At 39.9% G+C, this 10,028-nt stretch overlaps 1 long non-coding RNA gene across 1 annotated transcript; it reads left to right on the top strand.

Moving 5' to 3' along the window:
* Positions 1–6,804: 6,804 nt before the first annotated feature.
* On the top strand, positions 6,805–9,715 carry LOC147796972 (uncharacterized). Its single transcript, XR_015427499.1, has 2 exons — positions 6,805–6,952; positions 7,586–9,715. It is a non-coding gene; the product is annotated as an uncharacterized LOC147796972 (long non-coding RNA).
* The last annotated feature ends 313 nt before the right edge of the window (positions 9,716–10,028 follow it).

Below are 10,028 nucleotides of genomic sequence, written 5' to 3'. Positions count from 1 at the left end.
AGTGATGATAAAAAGACCTAGGCATCTCATTGTAAACGCAGCATCGTCAAGGGTGTTATAATTGATGTTATTAAAAGTGACCTAAAGGTTTGCAGGGAAGGGTGAGGGCGTGACCCCTTTTTAAGATGAATTTTTACGTGGAAACTGTATCCATTTATTTCTTTCTTTACAATGTTCTTTCTAGTAATAAGGTGTTTATGTTACTCTTGCATGAGAACTCACACTTTACCCCTTAGAATGATACCTCAAAGATTCAGTCCTTTGTCCCAGTCTTAAATAAATAATGCCCACTACATGTCAACAATCCCTAGTGCAATCCTGCACCAAAACCAGCAAAGTTGATTATATGTATCCTTGAGTTTTGTGTGTGTGTAGAAATCTTTGTATGTAATTTTAGTGTTTTCGTATTTACTGACATTTTAGGAGACCCTCTCGACAGTGATTGAGTTTGCTTTTAGGTTATCCTTCAGGGCTGTTATCAAATGTTGTGTAAGTCTGTTGTTTCTCTTGGTTTTGTACCCTGTGTCTGTTTTCCCTGGGAAATAATAAATAAAATAAAATGAAACTGTAAATAAGTGCCTGAATTGGCAAATTTCTTACCCTTTTGTCTCCTACAATAAATTGCATTGGTCTTTGTCTGAGCGGGGAGCAAAGGCCGAGAGTAAGGGGCTTTTTAATTTGCTGTGCACCGATCTGACACGTATCCGATTATCAGCTTCTAAACTCTTATAGCTATGCAAACTTAAAGCAAAAATTTGCATGCAATCTTGAATTATCTGTACAGATGCGTATATCAAACGCTGAGCATATACATGTATAAACGATGGCGGGTACCCGCTGTACAAGTGGCATTTTTCCCTGTCCATAAACAAAACGGAGATTTTGTTGCGTGTTCGACTTAGGAAATACAAATATTTAAAATTTGTGCAATGTAAAGAATAATTCCAAGAGGCGACGGATACCACATGAAGTTACTCGTAATACCTCATAAGCATTAAATGGATTCCCAATGCTAATAAACGATCGAAGAAAACAATACATGCAATTTGAAAGAAAGGCATGCATTGCTCCCTTGAAACGTCGTTTTTAGGAAAGAAGTTCTATTTGAAAACTTATTTTCAGCTCAAATACAGATATACAGCTTTTAGGAGAGTTTTCAGAAAGTGAGATCGAAAATTATACATATGCACATGTTCTGAAATGGTTTTGGTAATCTTAGATTCTCCATTTTATTTCCTCTATATTAAATTAAACTGTAGCATCAGTTGCATATGTACTTAATCTATTTGACAAGGTGATGGTAATGCAAAATTTCGAACCAAAACAAGCCGTAGGCTTTTTAAAAATAAAAGGGGGACAACTATTAAATCTCCAAATGTACAGTGCATCAAAATTCACAATGAAACCATACACACGATTGTTGTTATTGATGTTTTTTCTTGCTTGCTTGTTGTTTCAAAGCAAGTGGAATTTCAATAATTCTTTTTTTTACATATGTGGTAGCATTATTTGTACACATGGTCGAAATCATCGGCACACGTCCACACAATGTATATTTCATGAGTCGGCTCAGACTTTGAGAAACGCACATCTAAACTTTCATATGAAGATGGCACTTAATTTTACGATGGGAATCAGTATTCATTGTCAAACCGATCCAATCAAGTCGATTTGTGGAGCCAGTAGCGAGCAATCGTAAATATTATTCACTCGCAGTTTTTGTGTATTTACGATGCCCAGGGGATCAAACGGCCCAGGCTGACCCTTGCGGCCCAGATTCGATGAACCGGTTCTGCGAATTAACAGTTTTCTATTTCGCAGACTTGTGAGATTGAGTTATCTCTTCCATCTTCTTATTCCCTTGCAATCAGATGTATGATTCATATCCTTGTAAACACGTAAATTGAACTGAATTACTTCAACAGGACAAGTTTCTTTGTTGCATTGCATTCGCCTGCAGTGTGCCAACTCTCTAACTCTATTAATTAATTAATGTACAGTCGAACCTCTTTAATTGGTCATTCGAACTTGGCAAAGTACATTATTATAATAGGAACTTTGTATTATCAGGAATAAAAAATGAAAAACGATGAAAAAGGTTGGGACCTAACAGTCCCTTATTATGAGAAGAATCTTGTAGTAACACTTCTCTTATTAACAAGGTCTGACTGATTAGTTCAGTCCTTGAAAATGCGATTGGAACTTCCTGAATATACTCTATCATTAGACCTGCAAAGTCTTGGCATTCAATTCTGTTTTTACTCAGACCCCCAAAAGCTTGAAACAAAGCAACAACCACAAAAATTATACCACGCTCGCTGCGACCACTACAAAAACCACCACAACAAAACTGAAGCCAAATCATCTCAGAGTAGTGGGGACATTTAGAGGGGGATTTCCATAGAGATTTAATTACATAGCTCTCACCAGGTATTAGCCTAAACTGCACGCAGAACCAATTAATAGCAGGTTAAATCGTTAAACTCGATGTGTCGTATTTCATATTCTTGCTTTGCCCAGATGGACTATATTTCACAATTATAATTGGCATCGATCGCATGACAGCTCGATAAAGTAGGTTGGAACGTGTACACCTTGACCTTTTCGCCGTTTTCTTTTTGGAGGCGTGCAGAGGCGTGCGAGTCAATCATTGAGCAACTTCATTAAAGGTGAAACAATACACATCCTGCGGTCTTTTCACCAAACTAGCCATCGAAGCAAATTATGGGAGATATTTACTTTGTCTTCTTATATGTTAGATTATGAATAATTACTGATCATAAATGGGACCCTTTTTCAGCATTATGTGTACCCAGTGTACATTCATTATTCGATCCGTTTTTTTTTTAACGTATGAGAACATTTGGTTTATTGAAACTAAATCAATGACTGACGTGGGCTGCGTTTCCTATTTTCCAAGCAGTTGAATGACACGCAAACCCGATACGCCTGCACGACCTTGCATGCTAGGCCTTGAGCTGTTGGCAAGGCCTCCCGTGGATGAAACCACAGCAAGACTCAAGAATTGATCTGAAGAAAAAGCATCTAAAAAAAAAAAAAAGCAGCCGACAACAGGCAAACAGTAATGGGACAGTTTTCCAACATGGTTCCTATGGCTTGGTTCGAACGTGTTACGTTGTTCCTATACACCTAGGATATAGGAGTACTTGAGAGTAACTTCAACAATAAAACGCAGCCTGTTCACAGCAGGGTAATACGACGTGCATGCGATGGATGCCGCAGTTTAGCATGTATACATTACCTCTATCATGAATACTGATTTTATTGGCCCAGAATGATCACGTGACAGAGTGACAAAAAACGCTCACCATTAGGCCTAGACATCACAGCAGCCGGCCTTGTAATATATCACGCGCATGCACCCCGCATTTTTTAAAATGAGATTGTGCAACTTCGTTCCCATGGGCACGGACTTGTCTAATAGTGGCCCCCAGAAATTAAATTAAATAACTACAAACACACACACACACACTTTTGCAAACATGTACATTTAAACATAACAGAAATAACAAGAGTCAATACATAACCAGTAAAATCCGTTAATGAACGATTCATTTACAGGTAATTATTCAGTGAGTGATTTATATAGACTGCGAATATTTCTAACGGAAGATTAAGTGAATTCCATAATTTAGGGCCTTCATGCCCATTGGCAGCAAGCTTAGTACGTAAAGAAACGTTGTGGTAGTCTGAACATTGTTTAGTAAATAGATGAATATTTACATCGCTTGCATTGAACACTGATCAGATAGATTTCGGGAGTTTGGAGTTACACGTATTAAGTTGACGTATGAACGTAGCTACTTGGAATAAATAAATAAATATCCCCAATGTTCAACCCTTTGTATTTATGAAAAAAGAGGATCACCATGTTTATAAAACGTTGTTACATTAATTATTCGTAAAACCTTTTTTTAAATTTAAGTACTCTATATATTTACCAGGCCAGTTCCACATTGGCCATATGCAAGTATTTCATATGTTAAGTAGGGTAACACTAATGTGTTATACATGTATAAAGTTCTTAAAAATCAGAGGGAAGAAAATATCTCAACTTACAAATCGTTCCAATGTTTCTTGATACAACATAACATATGCTGGTAATATGTGTTTTCCAGGAAAGGTTATCATTGATATAAAGTCCCAAGAATTTAACACAGTCAGTCTGGCTGATTGTCAATAACAAATTAAATGTGCGTCTTTCTACAAACATCATAAAATTAGTTTTCTTTAAATTAGGAGTTAGTTTGTTTGCTTCGATCCAGTATGACACTTTGCAGAGTTCATACATTAGAGAGTGTATACGGATCTTTCGTGACTGTAAAACAGGTTGTAGTCATCGGCAATTAGGATGAACGCAAGTAAATAAGAGGAATTTTCAAGATAATTAATATAGGCCTATACACTAAATATGAGGGGTCCTAGTATGGATCCCTGAAGTACGCCAAATGACATGTTCAACCGACTAGCTGGTCTGTTCCAAAGATTCCCTAACAACTCCTGAAAACATCTTAGGTCGGGTGTCACCCACGGATATAAATAGATCACGACACAACATGTCAAGTGTCACATGGAATGCCCTGGGCGCATCCTATGTTTAGGTATACATACAGGCCGTTAATGTTGGCGGTCACTTTGAAGAAAATGTAAGAAACTTAACAAAAATGCGTTGGCAACAAGCAAAAGAAAAAATATATCTCATTCTGCGTACAGAACAGGCGAAAATACCCGAACATCAACGATGCTATCTAAATGTGGAAGGGACAAGTTCGGAATGTTTCGGCTGTTTTCAGAAACTGGAGGAATTCCTCCGGTTTGGGTCACTTGGACATTGGGTGCTACTGGACCCTTGATTGGACGAGAATGGTTGGGATCATTGGGTCTGGTATTCACTAGACTGGTTCCTGTCCCGTTCGTAGTCTCCAGACGTCTTATAGACGTCCTCCGAACGTAGGGACCATTAGCGGGTAACGTTGCTTCCGGGGGAATCCTGCCGTTTTATGTTAATGAGGCGGCATATAACACAGCTCACAATACAACAGTGTCACGTGTTCGCTCGGGGCCCAGCTCACTGTTCGGGCGCTGGGAATGGCTGATGGCTTTGCACTGTGATTGGCTACACTCTGAACGACCTGTGGCCGCAAAGTTATCACTTCCTGTCAACAAAGTGTTATTTGGGTTGGTTCACCAATGGCACGAGCAAAGTGTCGGTTATATGATAAAAGCATGGCCTTGGAACAATCGCAGTGTGGTAAACGTCTCACTAAATATCAAGGATCACGTACCTTTTGGCGATATATTTCCAATCATTTGTTATCGTTAGCAATTTTGGATGAACAGATAAACTGTAGTGAGAATACTTTTCAGCAGTGAGGAAGGAAAAGAAAAATATCGAATTGATAACTGCCGCTCGTGTAACACATTGAGCGAGCTCGCGCCCCGCGCAGAGATTTAACCCACAATGCTCTGCGCGTGGTTAGCTGTGACCCCGTATGACGCATTTCCTCCACTAAAATCTGTGCAAGGCAACCAGCCCTTCCCAGCGCAGGGCGCTGGGCGACTAGCGAAAGTCACGTGCTAAACCTTTGGAAGATTTTCTAGATGCACGGACCGTAGAGCAAGGACTTTTTCCTTGCTTCATGTATAAACAGAGTATGGATATTATGTAGGCCTATCTGGAAACGGAGGTTCGATTACCACAAAGCTGTTCGGGGCAAAAGTTAATGCCAGGAGAAACACTGAAACTAAACAAAAATGCATCGGCAACAAGCAAAAGAAAAAATATATCTCTCATTCTGCGCACAGACACAGGCGAAAATGTCCGAACATCAACGATGCTATCTGAATGTGGAAGGGATGAGTTCGGAATGTTTCGGCTGTTTTTTTTTTAATCAAAGCTGGCATTGTGTCTTAACGATGCTCTCAAGGGCGATACTGTGTTCGGCTGTGACGCGCACGAAAGGGTGTATGTACATGTACATGTAAACATCATCTCTTTCAATAGAAACAGCAACTGCGCATGCGCATAGCTAAACCAACCACGACGGGACCCCAGAAGCCAGCTAGCTACTGGTCCCTATATGGGTCCAGTCCACTAATTCAAACCCCATTGAAAACAGTGTAAAATCAGCACCGTTCAGGGCCCAATAGCATGCACGCCAACATCCCTGAGATTTCTGAAACTCAAATGAAATTCTTGTCTAGTCACTTATCTTTCAATTTATTTTCAATTTTTTGTGGGTTAACCAATTACATTTTTAATTATTCCCACAAAACAAAATCACCCCCAAAAAGTGATTTTTCCGAAGTCTGATTGCAGCCATTTTTCAAGTGGCAAGCCTCAACTTTCTCGGGCACTTAGGACCATTTTTCAACCGTAGTTTTCAGCCCTTCTGCCCTCATATGAAAGCTCAATCTCACAATCTCACCATTTTGGGGGCCAAACCATCTCCTTTTTCAAAAGATACTGTGGGTGGGGGCACTTTTAATGCTAATGAGCTGGTCAGAAATTCTCACTTGAATTAGTGGTCTGCACCCATAGAGGTACATATCCGGTTCGTAAGTGTGACGTCACTTCAGTTTAAACCACGCCCACTACACATGCACTGCACGGAGATCGCCGTTTACATGGGACCTTGGAACCGGAAGTTAACGCGCAACTTCAACAATCGTCCAATGGGAGCCTGCAAATCGTGGCGCGTCCGCCTTTGTGAAGAAGTCACTTACTAACCGGATGATATAAAAACTAGAGCGCTAACTTCTCACTCACCGCGCAGAGAAACTTTGACGCCGTCCTCGGCGCAAACATTTTGAACCCACGTGTGTACTCATAGAACATTCGAAATCGGATAAAACGAATATCGAATAATGCATTCTAAATGCAACGCACAAGTAAACCATACACGAACGTCAACGCGTCTTTTGAATGAAGGTAAGAATGTAAAAAGCCCTGATCTGCTTGCCTTGAAGAAGCTACCGAGAGCTCGGCAATCACGTATTTCAGAGCACTGATTTGAAATGATATTCTTGTCGATATTCTGATCACGGTGAAGCTTCGAAACGAGGCTAATCGAACGCTGCAATGTATTCGCCAAGGTATTCGGGGAAAAAGGTCAAGTCCCCGCCACTTTCCACCATTTACGTCCATGCTCGAACACCCTATCCGTGACGTCATTACACTGGGGCAGCCGCCAGAGACCCACTCGCCAGCCAGGGTAGTGGTGGCTGACCCAGGGCAGGCACGAGGATAACGTGATGGCTAAATGAAAGCTCTCGTGTAAATTTAACTTACACGTGTAAGCTAATCGAACGCACCCAAAGAAGGATCGCATACTGAAGGAAAAATATAAAAAAGCGCGAAATGTGACGAAAGCAAGACGTAAACGAAACAGAAAGCGGCACTGGCATTCTGTCCCCATTCATTTCTTCTGCCATCTCATGAGATCATTCACACCACTGCACTCAAAACATTCATTATTTGTTTAATAGCAACTATGACTGATATACCATCATGATTTTCACGCGCTGTGCGTATTAAACCTTGCGACACCTAATATTTTCACAGACACAACTGCGTAGTACACAATGATGGGATTGTCGTTTTACGACACAGTCAAGACGGCGAGACCAATCCAGCAGGAATGCTGCAGCTGGTACAATGTCGCTACAAGACGCTGTCCGACCACTGGCAGCGCAGAGCTGCATATCGCGAGACCAGCAATGCAAACAAAACAAACAGGGACCACAAGAAACGGCCAATCGCAACCTAAAAATAATAATATGTATTTTCTCCCCGAAAACATTGTCAGAAATTTCTATGTTTGTATCGAATCTTGGGATGCTATTTTTTCAAACTGAAGAATTTATTTACGTCTGATGATGCGTTATAGAGAGAGATGCAGTACTTTTAATAATGCAACACAGATAATTTTTGTTCTATCCAATTGGACTTCATACAGTTTATCTTGCAAGTGCATCCAGTCACTGAAGTCAGATCCTTAAATTATCGCACAACTGTTTGAATTCCTTCTTTCAGATTACTATGTAGCTTTAAACTAGATGAAACACCTGCTTATTTCAAACAACATGTGCAGTACGTGTCCGCGTTGAATGAGCTTATTTCGGAGAGAGTAACTTCAGCTGAACGTGTGCAGTTTACCTCAGTCAATTCGTGCTAGTCTCATGTCCCTCCTTACTTATAGATGAGACGCACGTGCATTACAGTATTGTGTCCCGTCAGCGTGGGAAGGGATAACGAATTTATCCTTAAGCAAAATGCATGTACACTATTAAAAAATTAAACACGCACGCTGTACGGGAAACCAGGAATTTAAAGCATGATAATTCAACAGTTATTGAATTTTTCAGTGTTTTTAATTGACCAAACACATTATGGCGCCACGTTTTGTTTTAATGTGCGCTTTCCTATAGGCGCTTAATGAATATGTCCTTCCTGACTGCCATGCGAGCACCAAACAAAACCTGACGTCATTATGTCCATTCAAGTAAACATTTTCAACTCAACACGTCTGAGACTACAAACTGTGTACGAAGAACATGGAAATGCTGTTGAGATTGCTAAAGCGAGGGTATCTAGAAAACAGTAGGCCCAATGCGTATCCAACGAATACATACACATGTATGCATATCAAATTCAGTTATGTCACGAACGTTTTTAAAAACGATCGAAACTGTGAAAATATTTAATGTCAATTTCGTGTTTACGTGTTTATTTTAATATAAATATATCTTTGCAATCCTGCAAGGCGTGATTTTTCGTATGACTGTTGCCCGATGCAGCCAGCTGTGGCCAGTCTTCAGGACCGTTTCCGTAAACTGATACGGACGTTGTTGGCCATTATTAGTTCCGTCATAGGACCCACACTGTCCTTTATTTTGATTGATTATTAGTCCTAAATACACTACTTTTAAAAAGGTACAATTTAATTACTTCATGACTTTTTGAGCACAGCCAAAATCAGATCTTACAAAATCCACGTTCATCATAATTATGATTAATATCTGTTCATCGTGTTTGTCAGGCAAGAAGCCTCAAATGCCCGAAAGAACATTTTCTGTTACCGCTAAGCACCTTTGGAATTTTCTCCAACAAATGTATGACCAATGGAAAGCGAATGTGGATGTGGATCTACGTGACTGTTATTGGGATCTCTGCAGAGTAGCTACTCATTTCTTTTGGAATAGCAAGTAGGGGTGACTGTTTTAACAAATTTTGGAAATTAGACATTTTGAATGGCCCCACACTGTTTGTATAACATCTTCGGTGGAAATCTAAAGCTGGACATCACTTGATATAAAGAGTTTTCCAGTGTATTTATAAATATCTAATAAACAGTTAAGCTATTCCTCTTGCGCAAAAGCCCATCACGTAGCCAGTCCTAAATCACTGATATAGCACCGGCTCACGGAGGCACATGCAGTACGTGTGCCACACGGCTTGTGGGACTGTTGAAAAAATTAAAGTTAAATTGGTGAATAAAATCGTTGGATTTTTCTTTTGTTTTTACTTGTTTTGACTTTCTTAATCGGTATTTATAAATGGGAATATATATAAGCTTGGCCGGTCCGTAAATGTTTGTTAAAGGGTAGCTGCAATGGCAATGATTCTTCCCTGCTAAAGGTGCTTTCAGCACAGTATTTAACAGTCGATATTAAACTGTCGATATTAAACGAACGTGTGTTCCGCAAATTACCTTCATTCTGTGCTGTTGTTATTTGCACAGTTGTTAAAAAGTGGGGAATTTGGGGGATGTCTTGAACGGCCGTGGAAATTTGAAAATCAGGTAGGGGGTTCTGACACAATTTGACACTATACAGCGGCGATGTATGTTCGTGACACAGATGTACATCTGTAATATGTATTTCATTCCTGCAGAATTTTACATAAACGGCGTATCAATTTGTTTTTAAATTGTTCTCCCTTTTTGAGTACTGTTGAATACATTTTGGTTGCCGCCTATTTCTTTTTTCACTATAAGATAGAGGAG

This window comes from Acanthaster planci, linkage group LG13, assembly GCF_054643075.1.
Source record: "Acanthaster planci isolate LZ-2023a linkage group LG13, COTS_SCS, whole genome shotgun sequence".
Taxonomy (NCBI): domain Eukaryota; kingdom Metazoa; phylum Echinodermata; class Asteroidea; order Valvatida; family Acanthasteridae; genus Acanthaster; species Acanthaster planci.
The sequence above is the reverse complement of the archived record's forward strand: the minus strand, read 5'-3'. Positions and strand labels throughout refer to the sequence as shown.